The sequence below is a fragment of the Eptatretus burgeri genome, chromosome 9, assembly GCF_056783735.1.
Source record: "Eptatretus burgeri isolate ZD-2024b chromosome 9, Ebu_testis_v1, whole genome shotgun sequence".
NCBI classification, from domain to species: Eukaryota; Metazoa; Chordata; class Myxini; order Myxiniformes; family Myxinidae; genus Eptatretus; species Eptatretus burgeri.
This window is the reverse complement of record NC_140969.1, coordinates 51,147,948-51,166,091: the sequence shown is the minus strand read 5'-3', so window position 1 is coordinate 51,166,091 and position 18,144 is coordinate 51,147,948. Positions and strand designations below refer to the sequence as shown.

General features: G+C 46.1%; 1 long non-coding RNA gene across 1 annotated transcript in view; it reads right to left on the bottom strand.

Moving 5' to 3' along the window:
- Window positions 1–607: 607 nt before the first annotated feature.
- The window catches only part of LOC147020120 (uncharacterized), a 47,643-nt gene continuing 30,106 nt past the window's right edge, over window positions 608–18,144 (bottom strand). The window contains exons 3-5 of the long non-coding RNA XR_015061646.1: window positions 2,667–2,891; window positions 1,483–1,644; window positions 608–1,207 (exon numbers count right to left, since the gene is read on the bottom strand). This is a non-coding gene — a long non-coding RNA (uncharacterized LOC147020120). The remainder of the gene's footprint in view (window positions 1,208–1,482; window positions 1,645–2,666; window positions 2,892–18,144) is intronic.

Here is an 18,144-nt window from a genome sequence, read left to right as displayed (position 1 = left end):
ATGGTGGAAACTGCAAAGAAAGTTCTTTCTTACAAACATCGTACCTGAATATTGTTTCATTTGTGAATGGTTAATCATTTTGTTTACTCCAACTACTCATAATATGGGGCCACAACAAGCTTCATGACCACCTTATTGGGAATGGTCACTTGTTGGTGACCCTCAAGCATGCCACAATATGAATGATACATTTTATTATCTCTACCACCTAATGTTTTCACCCCTGTTTGTCTTGTTTGCATGGCTGTTATCAGGATAGCTCAAAAAGTTATGGACGGATTCGGACGAAACTTGGTGGAAAGGTTGGGTGTGTGACGTAGACCAATTGATTATATTTTCGTGAAGAGCCAGATCTGAATACAAGAATTTTCAAGTGATTCTTCACCACTGAGAGATACATAGTAGCGCCAAAAACAAGCAAGCCTATTCAATTTTGGTTCAGGTCCGGATCTAGGTCCGACCTATCAGTGGCATACAAAACGTAAACTGTTCAGCCTAGCAGAAGTATGTACTCTCTCGATTGCCGTTCGACTTATTTATGTTACCATCTGGTTATAACCATGTTGCCTCGTGGGTAAAGAGGATTGTTTTTATTACCAAGCGGTTGAATCGAGTTATATGAGTCTTTCAATATTTTATTCTCTTATAACAATTCCATGTGTTCTCGTTACTTCAGACAAATTATCATTTGAGGATCCAACTTCGTGTTGAAGTCTCCCATTAAAATCTGGATATCATGCTGTGGAACTTAGCCAATTATGTCACGCAGTGCTTTAAGATGTCAAAGCCATCTTTATCCTCATCCCTGTGTTCAATTTTGGATGCACAGCACTGCAGAAGTCATTTGAAATCAATCAAACATAACCTGGCGTATATGTAGTATTTTGTTGCTCATGTGTTCGCATCCAGAAAGGCATGTTGAGCTTCCTTGCCATGGGTGAGTGCAACACCGTTCTTGCCACCTGCTGGTGTTCCTGCAGGTTCCATCATTACTGGGAGCCGAATTCCCAGATAATGTGCACAGGGAATAGTTTGGAATTGGATGCATTTAATTTGAGAAGTGGTGCAGATTTATTTATTTTTTGTCTTTGGACAAATTGTAAGGAAGGGAAGGGTGGTGTGGAGCACATCCATTGACATTTATGCTGCTCAGTTCATCTCTCAATGTCCGGTGTTCTTGGGCTCTAATTAAACTCATTAGTCGTACCTGGCAGAAGTGAAAGGTAAAAACTCAGCAAGGAATTTCTACACCTTACAATTGATTTCAACTTCACTCCATAATTAAGCTCATATAATAAAATTGACTTACTACATCTGTAATGCCTGGAACTATATCACAACTAACAAATCACAACAGCAAATGAAGGCTCTTTCATACGAGCTTGTAAACATCTACGAGAGCAGTACAAGGTTGATGTGGATTTTACATAAAACGTTCACAAAAGGTTCAATGTCAAAATTTTGTGCTATGGTGTTGTTTACCTGAGCAAGTTATGCAGGAAGTAAGATCACTGCTGCTGTAAGCATTCTGGGTAAAATCAAGATTGTGGCTGATAGTCACGTGCTCTGGAACAGAGGTACGTCATCCGATTCCTTGTGATGGAGAATATCAATCAGATGAAATTCACTGGAGTGGTCTTCACACTGGAGATGGATGATGCATATCTTTCTTGTCGTTGTGTTTAAAATGGTGAAACGGGTTCAAAAATGGCGGTCGATCGTTCAATGATCGTGAGCATTCTCACATATAACGAACTGCCGTCACCCAAGTAAACATTAAACGTGATGAACAGAGATTTTTGAGAATCACTGGTTGAATTAACAAAATAATTGGATGTCAATGTTGAAAGTGCAGAAGCATTCATTCATTCTCACTTGACATTCAATAGGTTTATAGCAAGGTGGATAGCAAATGACATCATGCATGAATGAAGGGCAACTTATGTGGCCATTGCATCAAAGTTCCTGGAATGCTACTACAGGGACAGAGATGGCTTATTCAAAAAGATTGACATGTGATGAGACATGGGCGAATCATTTCTTGCTCGAGATCAAGTGAGCCATCCCGGAGTGGAGACATTCTTGGTCCCGACCACCAAAAATATTAAACGTTCAGCCAGCAGCTGGAAAACTTGTGGCAAAAGTATTTTGGGATCTTTCTGGTTTCATTAATGTGCAGTTGATCATAAATATGAACTTGGAGGGCACTCGGGAGAGCGCATACCTCGAACAGGCTGATTAGTTTACATTTTGTATCCCAATGATAGGCTGGATCTGGATTCTGACCTGAACTAAAATTTAATCAGCTTGTTCTTGTCACCAACCCAACTCATCCACCAAGTTTTGTCCTGATCCATGGATAACATTTTCAGATATCCTGCTATATATCATTTTAGCCCAATCACTCAGTGGTGAAAAATCACTTTTAAAATTCTCGGATCCAGATCTGGATCTTCACCAAAATCTAATCATTTTGTCAGTGTCACAAACCCCAAGTTCTTCACCAAATTTCGTTGAAATCCATCCACAACGTTTTGAGATATTTTGTTCACAAACAGACAGGGATGAAAACAACCTCCATCCACCTTTGGTGGCAGAGGTAAAAAAACACTTGTACACAACTGCAGTGACTTGTTGCATGATGAAATGAGACAAGTAATACTCACACAGTGGGCAGGTTTGTTGTCTTGTGGTGTGACTTTATTGTATACTCACTCACCCTCACATGGCAAAAGTGTTCACTGCTTCTCTAATTGTGATGGATTGGTAGGTTATGCAGCATCCTGCAAAGTCCAGTCTTGTCAACTTGTTATTCTCATCGATTTGGACCAGTCAATGAACATCCAGTTGGCATCAAGTATCCAAGTGATAAGGAGGTCAAAAAATGTGTCCTGAAATGAATGCATACACCATCCCAAAGATTTCTTTTACTCGTATGAAAAAGGGCTGCTACCACATCATTGGATCAAGTATAGTATGTACATGCAACAGGTGATGACCTCAAGATCATGTTAGGTGAAGTTCCTTCAACTACACTGTACGTTTTGATTTTCTTGACTTATTTTCTCGATATGATGTCGAGGCTCATGGAGGAGCTGAAACATACAACCGATCAAGACGTAATAGAACAAAAGGAAGAGTAGAAAATGAGATGGTGGAGGGGGAGAAACACTATCAGCAGGGAGGAGGGACAAAATAGACTTGGAGAAATGAGGGTTAGGTGTGGACACACAGGATGGACAACATGGATACAGCTGCAAACTCCCAGGAAGGAAAAAAAACTTGAAACCTGGAAAGAGGTGGGTTTGGGGAGGATCAACGGGGGTAGAAAAGATCGTGGTTTTGTATGGGGGATGACCTGAGGTGGTGGTAGACAGCCGTCTTGAAGCCCTGAAGGGAAGAATGAGATTGAACAGACTGTGGACCTTGTTTCTACAGGTAGGAAAAATTGTAATCAAGTTGATGAACTGCAAGGCCATCATGATTTTGATCAATATTTAAGTTGTAATACAAATAAGGAGTTGAACAAAAAAAAAAAAAAACAGAAGAAATTGATTATTTTGTCTTATTGGTTTGAATTCACTTGATTGTCATATCTTGAATGTTAAACTGAGTTGAGTCAAGTTAATACTCGCATGGGAGACCTCCACAGAAAGTGGAATGTTGGCTGATCGACGGCAGGGTCGCCCAGCTGGCTGCACGCCAGTCTTTGACCTGTCTGGTCGTGTTTGTTCCTTCTGCAAAGTCGAATCGGACTAAAACTCCCATCCTGGGTTCTACATCTCGCAACATATTATCAATTAAGTGTGGATGCAAAGCAGACTGTTCCATCGGCATTCACATGAGGATGTCAAATATCCCCCCGTAGTATCTATCGAAAAGAGATTGTGATCGTGTGCCTGCACACTGGCTAAATGGTATGTGCATGTGAGTTATAAAAGGGAACACGTCAAGTTTGATTAAGTCACTTCGAAGAGTGTAGTTTGCACATTGAACAATCAACCTCATGATGTTTAACTCCAATACAGGCACACTGGGTGAAATGGCTTCTTCCTGGGTCCAAATTACCTTGAACAAGCATAGCCTTTAAATTCTGCAGAATTTTTTGGTTTTAATCTGGCTCATCCTGACCATGGATGTAATACTTTCGTTAAGGTGAGAAGAAAAACATGAATGGCACTGTGCTGCCTCCATGTGGGTATACTGGGAAGCTCTTCGTCAATGCTTGAATAATCAACTTTCAACTGTGTAAAAATCAAAGTTGAACAATGACACCCGTTAAAGATTAAAATAACAACTGTACACCATTGTTATAAGCCTGGTGTTGGCTTAACGGTTAAGGTAACTGGCTTTAGATCTTAGGGTCTTGAATTTGAACCCATATCATGCTGTTAAATAACCAGGTGGGTTAACTCAGCCTGTCATCCTTCTGAGGTTGGCAAAATGAGTACCACCTTACTGGAAACAGGGGGGCAATGCATTAGTGGCACAACTGCACTCCCAGAAATGATGCAGCTGAAGACCGTCCAAAAAATAATAATAAAAAATAGGGGCAATAATCCTGGGTGCTCACCTGGTAGAATAATAATACTGAGGAAGAACTCAATGTGGGATGGAATCAGCAAAGTGTACCAATGAACCAACGTTTTTATCAAATACCGATTTTGGGGAGCAACCCACACCCCCATAAATACCCTTTGACCCAAATTATCATTATTTTTATAATAGTGTGCACAAACTTTGGTACATCACGGGTGGTGAAGGTTGTGGTCGTTTCATTGAAATTGTGTGTAGTTTCGGAGAAGAAAGCAAATACATATTTTTGGGGGGGGCAACCTCCGACCCCTGTAAATAGCCTTAGGCCCCGATTTTACTTTTTTTTTTTTTTAAATGCCATGAACAAACTTTGGTACATCATGGGTGATGAAGGTTGTGGTCAAGTTTCATCGGAATAGCATCTGTAATTTCTGAGAACAAAGCAAATACCTATTTTGGGGGGCAGCCTCAAGCATCTGCATCTGCATCTCACTATTTGCCATGATCTTTCCTGGGAAAGCCACATTTCCAAGCTGGCCTCCAAAGCCAGTCACCAACTGGGCATCCTCTATCATGCAAAGTTCTTCCTTGGCACACCGAAGCTCCTGACCACTTACAAAGCTTTCATCCACAGATTGATGGAGCTCCTGCCTCTCACCTTTCTTGGCTTCACGCTGTGGAAACCAAGGCATTTAGGATCATTGGTATCTCCAGCGATGAGGCTGAGTCTATGGGTCTCTCACTCTCACCGCAGGCAAATCGGTGGTCTTTCGTCTTCTACCATCTCCTGCACAGCCTCGCCCCCCCCTCCCCACTCTGTCAGATACTTCTTCCCTCCCATTTATTTTTCCACAGGACACTCAAGGTCCACCAGCAATCCCCTTCTGGTAAAACCACTGCTCACCTTCTTTCATTCCTCTTTTTCCCACCTTTGAAACAGTCCCACACTCTCTTCAATCCCACTCTTCCCTCCAGGTCATCAAAACAGGTGTTCACCACCATCTCTTATCTTCCTCCATCCAAAACCACAATCATTTCTACCCCCGCTAATCCAACCCAAACCCTTCTTCTTCTTCTTCTTTCAGCTGCTCCCGTAAGGGGTCGCCACAGCGGATCAACCGTCTCCATTTCGCTCTATCCTCCACATCTTCCATTGACACTCCAACCACCCGCATGTCCGCCCTCACCGTATCCATGAACCTCTTCTTTGGCCTTCCTCTTCTCCTCCTGCCTGGTGGCTCCATCTTCAACATCCTTCTCCCGATATACTCCGCTTCCCTCCTGAGCACATGTCCAAACCATCTCAATCTCGCCTCTCTCACTTTGTCTCCAAACCGTCCTACCTGCGCTGTCCCTCGAATATACTCATTCCTTATCCTGTCCATCCTCGTCACTCCCAACTAGAATCGCAGCATCTTTAACTCTGCCATCTCCAGCTCTGCTTCCTGTCTTTTTGTTAGTGCCACCGCCTCCAAACCATACAACATAGCTGGTCTCACTACCGTCTTGTATACTTTCCCCTTCACTCTTGCAGCTACCCTTCTGTCACAAATCACTCCTGCAACTCTTCTCCACCCACTCCATCCTGCCTGCACTCTCTTTTTCACTTCTCTCCCACACTCTCCGTTACTTTGGACAGTTGATCCCAAGTATTTAAACCAATCCACCTTCCCCACCTCAACTCCTTGCAACCGCACCATACCACCACCCTCCCTCTAATTTACGCAGATGTACTCTGTCTTACTCCAACTGACTATCATTCCCCTTCTCTCCAGTGCGTACCTCCACCTCTCAAGGCTCGCCTCAGCCTGCTCCCTACAGATCATGATGTCATCCGCGAACACCATAGTCCATGGGGACTCCAGTCTGATCTCGTCCGTCAACCTGTCCATCACCATTGCAAACAGGAAAGGGCTCAGAGTCGATCCTTGGTGCAATCCCACTTTTGCCTTAAACCGGTCCGTCATTCCTACCGCACACCTCACCGCTGTCACACTGTCCTCATACATATCCTGCACGATCCTCACATACTTCTCCACCACTCCCGACTTCCTCATACAATGCCACAACTCCTCTCTTGGCACCCTATCATCAGCTTTCTCTAAATCCACAAACACACAATGTAACTCTTTCTGGCCTTCCCTATACTTCTCCATCAACATTCTCAAAGCAAACATCGCATCAGTGGTGCTCTTTCCTGGCATAAACCCATATTGCTGCTCACAGATCGTCACCTCTCCTCTCAACCGAGCTTCCACTACTCTTTCCCACAACTTCATGGTGTGGCTTAACAACTTTATCCCTCTGTAATTTCCACAGCTCTGCACATCACCCTTATTCTTGAAAATCAGAACCAGTACACTTAATCTCCACTCCTCCGGCATTCTCTCACTTTCCAAGACTTTATTAAACAATCTGGTTAACAACCCCACTGCCATCTCTCCTAAGCACTTCCATGCCTCCACTGGTATACCATCTGGGCCAACCGCCTTTCCACTTTTCATCTTCTTCATAGCAGTCCTCACTTCATCCTTACTGATCCACCCCACTTCCAGATTCACTATCTCCACCTCTTCCAACATTCTCTCTCTCTCATTTTCTTCATTCATCAGCTCCTCAAAGTACTCCATCCACCTTCTCAACACACTCTCCTCGCTCGTCAGCACATTCCCATTTGCGTCCTTTATCACCCTAACCTGCAGCACATCCTTCCCAGCTCGGTCCCTCTGTCTTGCCAATTAGTATAAATCCTTTTCCCCTTCTTTTGTATCCAACTTCTCATACAGCTCGTCATATGCCTTTTCCTTGGCCTTTGCCACCTCTCTTTTTGCCTTTCGCCACCACTCCTTGTACTCCTGTCGACTTTCTTCATCTCTCTGACTATCCCACTTCTTTTTCGCCAACCCCTTCTTCCTTATACTTTCCTGTACTTCCTCATTCCACCTCCAAGTCTCCTTATCTTCCTTCCTCTGTCCAGATGTCACACCAAGTACCTTCCTAGCTATCTCCCTCACAACTTCTGCTGTCGTTGCCCAATCATCCCACCCATCTTTACCACCATCCAACGCCTGTCTCACCTCCTCCCTAAATTTCACGCAACAGTCTTCCTCCATCAGCTTCCACCATCTGGTCCTTGGTTCAGCCCTCACTCTCTTCCTCAACCTCACCTCTAAAGTCATCCTACAGACCACCAATCGATGCTGTCGAGCTACACTCTCCCCTGCCACCACCTTACAGTCACTAATCTCTTTCAGGTTGCATCTCCTGCTTAAGATGTAATCCACCTGTGTGCACTTTCCTCCACTCTTGTATGTCACCCTGTGTTCCTCCTTCTTCTTGAAATACATATTTACCACTGTCATTTCCATTCTTTTTGCAAACTCTACCACCATTTGCCCTTCCACATTTCTCTTGTTGAGACCATACCTCCCCATCACCTCCTCATCCTCTTTATTCCCTTCCCCCAACATGCCCATTGAAATCTGCTCCAATCACCACTCTTTCATCCTTGGATACACTCTCCACCACTTCATCTAACTCACTCCAGAAATCTTCTTTATACTCCATCTCACACCCCATATGTGGGGCATATGCACTGATGACATTCATCATCACCCCTTCAATTTCCAACTTCACACTCATCACTCGGTCAGACACTCTCCTCACCTCCAATACCCTCTTGACATAATCTTCCTTCAGGATTACCCCGACACCATGGTAGAACAGTTTGAAACCACCTCCAATGCTCCTCGCCTTACTCCCCATCCACTTGGTCTCTTGTACACACAGTATGTCCACCTTTCTTCTCTCCATCATATCAGCCAACTCTCGCTCTTTGCCAGTCATCGTCCCAACATTCAGAGTTCCAACTCTCACCTGCACACTTCTACCCTTCCCCCTCTCACACTGCCTCCGGACTCGCCTTCGCCGTCTCCTTCTCCTCCTTCGCCCAGCAGTAGCACAATTTCCACTGGTACCCTGCTGACCACCGGTACCGGTGGCGGTCGTTGGTAACCCGGGCCTCGACCGATCCGGTATGGAAATTTGTTTTGTTGTCCGCATAATGATTTGGCATAATGATTTGGCAAATCCAACCCAAACCCACTTCCTTCAAATTCCCTGCTTTCCTTCCTGAAAGTCCCTGAAGTGTAAGGACCTGAAAGTCCCTCTAGTGTCCATCTTGTTAACCCCATGTACCCCACCCCATCCCTTTCCCTTCCACAGATCTCTTCATGTGTCGATTCACCACCGTTTTCTCCTTGCCTCTCCCACCCCTTGTCTCCTGCTCCACTTGTATGTTCTGTGTGTCAGCTCTCACACAAGTCTCGACAGTGTATACCAAAAAAATTTTTTTAAAACCTCGAGATGACCCACTTAGGGCCAGATTTTCTTTTTTTATAAATTTTTTTTAATGCCATGAACAAATTTTGTTACATACATGGTGATGAAGGTTGTGGTGAAGTTTCATCGAAATTGTATGTGCAATTTCAAAGAAGAAGTTGCAAGTATTTGTGGACGGACGGCTCGCCTTTCCATAAGCACCTCAGAATTACGTTCCAGGTGAACAACAAAAAAAAAATCATTGTTATAGAAACCTTTACAAAATCAAGCCAGGTTAAAAGTTCCAGGAATGTTTTATATAAAGCATGATCATGAAATAAAACATGTTTTTCTTTAAATTATCCAAAAATCTGTGCTGTTATTAACAAGACCAGAAGGAATTTAAATACTAATTTAAATATGCACAGGGTGGTGGTGTAACATGGTAGTGGTACCTCTTTCAGGCAAAATAATGCTGTCACGTGTGTGGTCCTGACTAATGCCAAACCGCCACACTGGGAGTTTCTTTACTCCTGAGGATGAACAGAATTATTGGAAACCAACCTGAGCAGACAGTCAGTTCTTTAAACGATTTAATTATCCAATTTATATCTCTTCCAGGGACCAATTAATATCCAAATGGTAGCGGGAGATGGACGAAGATGGCGGAAATGTTCTTAGGAATAAATGGTTCATGAAGATAAATGGTACGGGGCGTCGAGACTACAAAACTGACAAATTTGGCAGATAAAGACAACGAAATAAGGGAAGGACCAACACAAACTTATTTTACAAAGAAACTAAAACCCCTTATTGTGCCAACATACACACATGCTCATTCATACTGGAAGAAAGGAGAGGCGGGCAAGGATTTTGGGAGGTCGAATGGTGGCATTTGTGTTGCTGGGATGGTGAGCTGTGCTGCCCTGGTGAGCTTTTTGTGCTGCAGTAGCTTGTAACTGAGGGCTCACCCTTACAGTACCGCTAACTGATGCTGGAGACTTTGGCATGCTGCATTCTCTACAACTGGCCACAACTCCATGTCATACTGCCTCTGCCTGTTTGGCCTGCATGACCCAATGTTTACACCTCCTCATTGACACACCTACCTCGTCAGTGATTAGCTGCTGGGTGTTCCGGGGGGGGGAGGGGGGGTGGAGCGTTCACGTAGTCCACAGTGCCCTACCTACCTCGACACCGTTATGCAGTCGTCCAAACTGGAACCATAGTTCTTTATCTGGCGGGCCTCACAAGATGTTTATGGGTCCACCCACACATGAAGTGATAGAGTCCTCCGCTCACTTACCTCCCATCCCAGACTGACCTTGCCTGACAAGAAGGTACATACAATTTACAATCTTAGCCCGATGCTTGACTCATTAAAATGTTTGACTGCTTGACCACCAACTGATGCCAGCAGACATGACGTCCAGTTTCACATCCAACTGAGGGACAGCAAACACTTGCTTGTCAAACACCAGGATGAAAATTTATAGCTGGGCCGAGATCAGAACCAAGGACAGACAGGAGAGTGTGTGTACCTCTAGGCCAGTCTGCCAGCCCACACGTAACAATACATTGGTGGATATGTGCTGGAGGTATTCAGCAATAAAAAAAATTAAATATCATGGCTGAATCACAGAATCACAAACTGCTTGGATCAATAATTAATCATAAAAACTACTTTTGGACCATCTTCACCCAGAAGTAAAAATGGCAGAATGTTTGACCTTTGCCATATACTATGGTTCAACGAATTTAAATCTCCTCCTCATGTTTTATTCCTTTATTGTCTTTCTCTTCCACCTCTTCCATCCACATCACTGTTATAAATTTTATCGTTTTTGACTCCTTTCCTCCTTTTCTTTTCCAAAAGTGCAGAATATGCTTTTGTGTCAACACAATCTGAAGTCCATCAAGTTGACTGGTGCACAATGGTAGAAAACTAATGAATATGTGTGTAAGGATGGAAGACAGAGACTCATGGAAGAGCTCCTGTATACTATTCCACAACTGCTCTAATGGCCCCACTACATTATTGTGGGGTCAGCTGGAAAAATTTGTTGGCCCAAGTCTTTCACAAATTGGGTGATCAGGCCTGAAGTTTTAACTGGAGGCAGTTTGGGCATGGTGCCGGTAATAACTTGTCGACTCTTTATGAAAGACACCATCGGATATTTCATGTTCAGCAACCAATGCTAGCAGATGGGACCCCCAATGTAACATCCATCCGTCGACCGGAATCTGAGCTGCTCATTTCCAGCTCACCAAAGCTGAGTTTTCTGAACCGAATTCAGCGCGTTTTTATGTTATGTCATTTGTCCTGGTGTTGCTGTTGTATCCCGTGCAATATTTCACGTTAATTTGTTGGTTGTTTGTGCCGGCGATATTAACCGGGTTTGTTTCGTATTGTTCAAGGTTAAGGCCTGACACAGCCTATCCTCGGATAGAAAGTGTGAAAATTATTTGTCTACGAGTTCTCGTTTTGTTTCTTTCTTCCCGGGTTTCTTGCTTCTACCTCCTCAACATCATCCTATTTCCTATCCTCAATTCAAAAAATTGAAAACAAAAAAAATACAAACTTTACCTTTCACTTCACACTCTCGATCTCATTTCTGTTTGAATTTATTTCTGCCTGTTCTCCCTGTTCTACATTTCCCTCCTCTACCCCTCTTTTCTCAACATCTTGTAACTGAATCTCAACATCTCCAAAGTCTCCGCTCCAACCTGAAAGATCTCTCAATTGACGCCGCTGCTGATAAACCGGGCATCATCTGTTTAACAGAATCATTCCTTTCACAGGATGTCCCCGACTCCTTAGGGTCTCTCTCTGGTTCTTGTCTCCTCCAATTTGATTGGCCTGAAGCACGCCCTGGCGGCAGAGTTGCACTTCACATCATGAACTCAAATTCCCACTGCTCTTGTACTGACCTTACACCTCCCAACCCCCAGGAGTACCCCGAGCTGTAACTTCCCCTCTGTTCCCACCTCTTGTTAGTGTGTGTTGTACCACCACCCCCATCCAAATCCTCAATCTTTTCTACCGCCGTTAATCCACACCAAGCCCACCTCCTCCAAATTCCCTGCTTTCCTTCCTGAAAGTCCCTGTAATGTCCATCTTGTATACCCCGTGTTCCACACCCCATATCTCATAATGTCTCTGTTCCCCACTGTTTTGTCCTTCCAACTCCCGCCCCTCGTCTCATGCCCCCCTTGCTGTGCATTGTGTGTTCGCTCTCATACGAGCCGAGACAAGGGATACAAAAAAAATCCTCCAAACAGTGATGACTCCATCTACATCTCTCTCAGACAGCACGGACCATCTTTTAACCACTCATTCTACTCTCTCTTCCTCATATGTGGCAATTTAAATTGTAACCATACAACACTCTCACCAGCCATGGTACTTCAGCAAAAATAAATCCGTGACTCCATGGGATTGACTCAATCTGTGAATTTTCCAACCCACATTTCTGCCATTGGCAAATACTCCCTTCTGGACTTGATGACTAACTTCCACACAAATGTCACCTGATCTTCCTCTGATTCAATTGGTTCATCCGATCGTATGCTAATGAAAGTCAACATCTCTCTGTCTATTCTCAGAGAAATGCCTCGATGCCGGTGAGTCTGCAGTTCACTCAAGCACACCACCAGGGACTGCAAGGAGCGATCTCTCTTCACAAATGGTCTCCCATATCCACTGTCTTTGCTGTGAACAGCCTGGGAATTCTTCCACTGGAACACGAACTCACGAAATCAATCTATATATCTCTATCTCTATCTCTATCTCTCTCTCTCTCATCCCATCTCATCTTCAGTTATCCTACCTTTCTTCCCACCCATGGTACACCAAATCCTGCAGTGAGGCAGTTGTTCTGAAACAACTTGCCTTCTCTTCCTGGAAGGTAAATCCGAACGAAGACAATCGCATTGCATTCTAAAAAGCCACAACGTGGTGTGTGTGTATGTGTATGTGTATGTGTATGTGTATGTGTATGTGTATGTGTATGTGTATGTGTATGTGTATGTGTATGTGTATGTGTATGTGTATGTGTATGTGTGTGTGTATGTGTGTGTGTATGTGTGTGTGTATGTGTGTATGTGTGTGTGTATGTGTGTATGTGTGTGTGTGTGTGTGTGTGTGTGTGTGTGTGTGTGTGTGTGTGTGTGTGTGTGTGTGTGTGTGTGTGTGTGTGTGTGTGTGTGTGTGTGTGTGTGTGTGTGTGTGTGTGTGTGTGTGTGTGTGTGTGTGTGTGTGTGTGTGTACTATCAGGAGAACCAGAAAACAACATTTGTCCAATCTCAAGGATGAACTATCTAACTTGTCTCCCTCCTCTAATACTTGGTGGCATTTTGTTAAGTCTGTCTGATGTATGTTTTCCCTCCATCCCTTCCCTCTCTTCAAATGACACCACAGCCGATTCCATTCATGAGAAGGCTGAATGCCTGGATTCAGTGTTTGCTTCGAAATATTGTGTCTCAAACCACTCACTCTCAATACCCATCCTTCCCTATCGAACCCAATTGCTCCTGCACTCTGTGTATTTTGCACCTGAGAAGGTAGACAAGGTTCTTTTCAAACCTCAACTCTTGACTCTGCAACTGGACCAGACATCATCATGCTCAGCATCAATGTCTCTCTGCCCTGTTCACCCTATATAATTTCCACTGGGTCAGCTTCCATTGGCTTGGAAATCAGCAAACATCACTGCATTGCATGAAAAGGTGCAAAAACAGATCCACTTAACTACAGACCTATCAGCTTACTTCCAATCATCAGCAAGGTCATGGATCCTGTCGGGTGTGGTGAGATACATGCGCACCTTCAGGGTTTCCTTCCTTTTGGTGAGTGTATGTTGTTTGGGGAGCAGGACTCATCACGTCCTCTAATGACTACAATTAAAGCTTTGAGCTTCACGAGTCTGGACAAAACACACAGGTCAGCGACTACTCAAATAGGATCTTTGTCAGTACGCGTCTGTGACTTCTGACTGGTGTTACAATGACCACATCAGAAGCGCAACGTTTTTCAAACTTGCATTTCAAAGAAACAGATAATAAAAAGTCAAATGACGAAGTTCACCATTACATACAATGTCCAACTCCGATTCCCGTAAGTACTTGTTTCCACTGCCCACTGTCCCAGTCCTGCCGGCACAACTCATGCATGTTCACCTCGTCCTCCGGGACTATCGATTCTTCAATTCCCGTCGAGGTGTCCTCTCGTATGAGAGTCCGTCCACAAGGGTGATTTGAAGAGCTTAAAGGAATTCAATCCCGATAAACAATCTTCATAGAGTTTTAATCAACCTGAATACGATTGGCTCCATGAGTTATCAACTGCTTTGGATATCAACATCTCGTTCACTCAGAGTTCAATCGAGCACGGGGATGATCGAAGCACACGGCTCGTCACATATCACTCCACTCTCCCTACCCCTCGCTCTCGTGACATTATCTACACGTCTCAGAACATTCCAGAACATTCACAAATCTTACCAGGCAGTTTACAGTACAACACTGCAAATCTATAGTCAAAATGAGCTCATTAAATCAAGCTGTTTGCATTACAACTTACCGACGTGCGCTGGACAATACTAATAACATACAACCATCAATTTTAATCGTTCATGTTTCTGCATTCACGAATATTTAAATTTTCCACAACATATAGCTTTAACTGACAGAACCCATCATCACAGTTGCTACAAAATGTTTTTTTTTTCTCCAACAACCTCATCTCAGATCACCAATTTCGATTCAGAGCAGGTCACTTCACCGTGGACATGCTGCTTAGAATACACTCACCCAACAATGGGTGGTGGCCCTCAATTTTAGGCATAAGATCAGGGCCGTTTCTGTGGATATATCTCATGATTTTGATACAGTCTGGCATCCTGCCTTACTCTTCAAACTCTCTTCCGATGGCATCCAAGGCCAACTCCACACATGGCTTAATGACTTCCTCTACTCACGTAGCCAATGTGTGGCTCTCAATGGAGTCCTTACATCTCCTCTCCCTGTCAAGGCTTGAGTGCCCCAAGGCAGTCAGTGTTCTGGGCCTAGTGCTATTCCTGATATTCATCAATGATTTCTCTGACTAAAAAATCCTCTTTTTCTCTTTGCTGAAGACTCAACCCTCTGCCTTGACATCCCTCATCATTCAGAAAGAGCCACCAGCCTCTTCTCTCTCTTCAGACATTGATGGAATCACAAGCTGGTCAAACATTTGGAATATATCTTTTAATCCAGACAAATCTCTCTCTATATATATTGTTACGAATTCTGGCCCGCCTGGCATGTGATCGGCCGCGTACCTCTAATGGCAGCCGCGTCACCCACCGGGCAGACAATTCAGTCGTGACCCTCCTGGAACTACCGCCAGGAGCCAGTCATGGGTGGGGGTTTAACCTCACCAGAACCCAGTCCGCATTCCACCTGCGCGAAATAGGGTGAATCGTCGAATGTCGATATACCTAAATACCCGCGCGGGTAACCTACCAAGGGGTTGCACCACGCCGCAGGTCGGCTTAGGACATGAACCGCTTAGGCGGTTCGTTCCGTGCTACAGGGATAACCGAGCGGTGTTATCGCCAACCTCGACGGTTCCGATTCTTCTTTACTGGGTGTTTGAAACCCTGTACTAATTTATTCCGCGATTCAAGATGGCACTTTCAAAAGGGAAAAAAAAGACGACGAATGGGATACATTTCACACAAGGACATATATCTATAATTCCAGCAATCTCTGTGTGTCTGCGACCGCCGTTTCTCGATGACTGCCGGTCCGATCTCATTGAAACTTGCCAGGAATATTGCCGGGGACCCGCGGATGTGCCTTTTCAAGGTTTGATATCGATCGTATAAGCGGTTCCCAAGTTACGGCCATTTTATTGCTTTTTCAGTGTTGAAAAGGTGTATATATGGCAGCTGAAGGTATCATTCCACCTTCTCACACCATTTTTTACAAATTATTAATAACCAGACGACCACCGGTCCGATCAGATTGAAACTTGCCAGGAATATTGCCGGGGCCCGGCGGATGTGCCTTTTCAAGGTTTGATATCAATCGGACAAGCGGTTCCCAAGTTATGGCCATTTATCTGTCAACCAATGACAGGACATGGTGCTATGACGTCACAATTAATGTTTGTTTAATTATATATTTTTTGCGCACGATTCACGGCACAATTCTTTTTCTTCTTCGTTTGGTATGACGTCACAATCGACACTGGGGACCTGAGTATGTGCCTTATTATTATTGTTATGCTTGGTAGACATTTGTGAATACATTTACTGAGAGAGGGGGGGGCGAGAGAGGTGGGGGGCGAGAGAGGTGGGGGCGAGAGAGATGGGGGCGAGAGAGAGATGGGGGCGAGAGAGAGATGGGGGCGAGAGAGAGATGGGGGCGAGAGAGAGATGGGGGCGAGAGAGAGATGGGGGCGAGAGAGAGAGAGGGGCGAGAGAGGGGGCGAGAGATGGGGGCGAGAGAGAGATGGGGGCGAGAGAGAGATGGGGGCGAGAGAGATGGGGGCGAGAGAGATGGGGGCGAGAGAGATGGGGGCGAGAGAGAGGGGGGCGAGAGAGATGGGGGCGAGAGAGAGGGGGGCGAGAGAGATGGGGGCGAGAGAGATGGGGGCAGAGAGGGGGGCGAGAGAGGGGCGAGAGAGGGGGCGAGAGAGGGGGCGAGAGAGGGGGCGAGAGAGGGGGGCGAGAGAGGGGCGAGAGAGGGGGCGAGAGAGGGGGCGAGAGAGGGGGCGAGAGAGGGGCGAGAGAGGGGCGAGAGAGGGGGCGAGAGAGGGGGCGAGAGAGGGGGGCGAGAGAGGGGCGAGAGAGGGGCGAGAGAGGGGGCGAGAGAGAGGGGCGAGAGAGAGGGGGCGAGAGAGAGGGGGCGAGAGAGAGGGGCGAGAGAGAGGGGGCGAGAGAGAGGGGCGAGAGAGAGGGGGCGAGAGAGAGGGGCGAGAGAGAGGGGGCGAGAGAGAGGGGCGAGAGAGAGGGGGCGAGAGAGAGGGGGCGAGAGAGAGGGGGCGAGAGAGAGGGGGCGAGAGAGAGGGGGCGAGAGAGGGGGGCGAGAGAGGGGGGCGAGAGAGAGGGGGCGAGAGAGAGGGGCGTCACAATTCTTCTTCGTTTGATACTACGTCACAATTGATGCTGGGGACCTGATACTGCAGGCACGAACCTGCACATACTGGCACGCACCAGTTTATTTTAAGCACATATTGCACACACAACACAAGCAAGGAATCATGCACGTATTTGCAAGCAAGGCAAATAAAAAGCAATACAACTGACGACAATGAGAATGTACATGTACTTAACAGGACACGGAGCCACAGCATGCATACAAAAAAAAACAACAGGAAAACCCTCCACATAGGCAGGGAGGTAGACGGGGTTCGTAAACCTTTATGATCGTGGGCCGTGGATGACCGAAAAGGCCCGCGAGACCGTGCTGGTTACCTGCCCCCTCGAGGTGTGAAGGTGGGCAGGTCGCGACGCCTTGTTCCCACGGCAGCTAGCCTAGCCGCGCCTGCTCTCGGGCCTTTGCGATGATGTGGTCGGTGAGTTCTCTCCGGCATCCCTCGCCAGATGCACAGATTCGCACCACACATCCGGCAGGGCTGCGCCTCCCGTCTGCGTCTCCGAGGCGTCGCCCGGACTCGCCACCGGCCCGCGCCTTCACCGACAGGTCGCCCAACGCCAAGACGAGAGAGCCCGACCTCGACCACCAAGACAGAGCTCGAAGATGAAGCGAGAGGATGACGTCCACCAAGAGAGCGAGTAGAATCCACACGACCCCGATAGACGGACAGAGAGAGTGAGCCTCGCGCGCGGTCCGCCTTGTGACGATATTGCGCGGGGCTCCGCCCTTCGCTCCTCCCCGTTTTCGGCTCCACCTTCCTTCGAGAAGGTTCCCGAAAAGGGGCGTTCCCTCACCCCGACCGCCTCACGCTGTTCATCCACCAATCGGCGGCGAGCTTCCCTCCCCCTTTCCTTCACACCAAGCGCGCAACGTGACCACTCCTTGGGATTTTTCCCAAGATCTTGGGATTTTGAAGTACGTCTTGGGATCTTGGGATTTTCTTCAAAAAATAGGATGAATCTTGGGATTTTTGGTGCTGTGGGAAATTTCGACTGCTGCTTGACCAGCGCCAATCGTCGGTACAGGCCGAGCTGGCAAGCGAAACAACGTGTGGATGAAAAGAGACGGGGGGCCAGCCTCATGGCGTCCTCTCCGCTCTGGGCAGCGCAGCGGAAAGCAGTGGGCGCAGATCCAGTCTAGTCG